Raw genomic sequence first — 549 nt, forward strand, 5'->3', positions numbered from 1 at the left:
AAAAAAAACCAACCCCCCCCAAAAAAAAAAAAAAAAAAAAAAAAAAAACCAAGAAAGCAATACCATTTACAATAGCTGCAAAAGTAAAATACCTAGGAGATCAAAGCTGCTTCTATCCCTGTAGCCATCAGGACCCTCTGTCCTGCTGCCACCGCCACCGTCCAGCTCCCATGCCATGTGGACAGAGAAGACCCTTAAGCAGTGAAGCATCTTCAAAAAAAGAGTAGATGTCCAACTTATTCAAGAACAGCATCCCACCAAAATACTGGTGTTAATACAGTGGCACAAGGGTGAGGAGCAGCTTCCTGTCTTGGGTAAAACCAAGTTCCTGGTACCTGATCATGTCAACATGAGTGAACTCATCATGGTAATGAGAAGGCACCTACAGCTCAATGCCAATCAAGCCTTCTTCCTCCTGATGAATGGACACAGCCTGGTAAGTGTGTCCACACCCATCTCTGAAGTATATGAAAAAGAAAGGATGAAGATGGATTCCTGTATATGGTCTATGTCTCATAGGAGGTATTTGGGATGAAACTGTCAGTCTGA

General features: G+C 43.0%; 1 pseudogene; it reads left to right on the forward strand.

Moving 5' to 3' along the window:
• The first annotated feature begins 175 nt into the window (after window positions 1–175).
• LOC106735572 (microtubule-associated proteins 1A/1B light chain 3B pseudogene) lies at window positions 176–549 on the forward strand (annotated as a pseudogene).

This window comes from Tupaia chinensis, unplaced genomic scaffold (assembly GCF_000334495.1).
Source record: "Tupaia chinensis unplaced genomic scaffold, TupChi_1.0 Scaffold000443_1, whole genome shotgun sequence".
NCBI lineage: Eukaryota > Metazoa > Chordata > Mammalia > Scandentia > Tupaiidae > Tupaia > Tupaia belangeri.